This window comes from Penaeus monodon, chromosome 15 (genome assembly GCF_015228065.2).
Source record: "Penaeus monodon isolate SGIC_2016 chromosome 15, NSTDA_Pmon_1, whole genome shotgun sequence".
NCBI classification, from domain to species: Eukaryota; Metazoa; Arthropoda; class Malacostraca; order Decapoda; family Penaeidae; genus Penaeus; species Penaeus monodon.
In genome coordinates, this window is record NC_051400.1 from 28044509 (window position 1) to 28044749 (window position 241).

General features: G+C 57.7%; 1 protein-coding gene across 1 annotated transcript in view; it reads right to left on the bottom strand.

Moving 5' to 3' along the window:
* LOC119581895 (serine/threonine-protein kinase PLK1-like) overlaps positions 1-241 on the bottom strand; it is a 62121-nt gene that overhangs the window by 232 nt on the left and 61648 nt on the right. The window lies entirely within an intron of this gene.

Here is a 241-nt window from a genome sequence, read left to right on the forward strand (position 1 = left end):
TAACATCTTATTCCTATTTTTTAACCTTGAAAAGTCCGTAGTTGGACTTAAACCTTCCGCAATCTGCGCCACAGGGAGAAAGAGGGCCGTGCCATGCACGCTGGTCCAGTGGTTGACAGGGCTGGACGTGGCCTTCGCCCGGAATCTCTGACTCAACCTTTCCTACATCGCTGGACGAGGCTGTCATCCTCGATCCTGGCGAGCCCGTCGCCGTCGGCGAGGTGCCACATCCCCGGCGGGG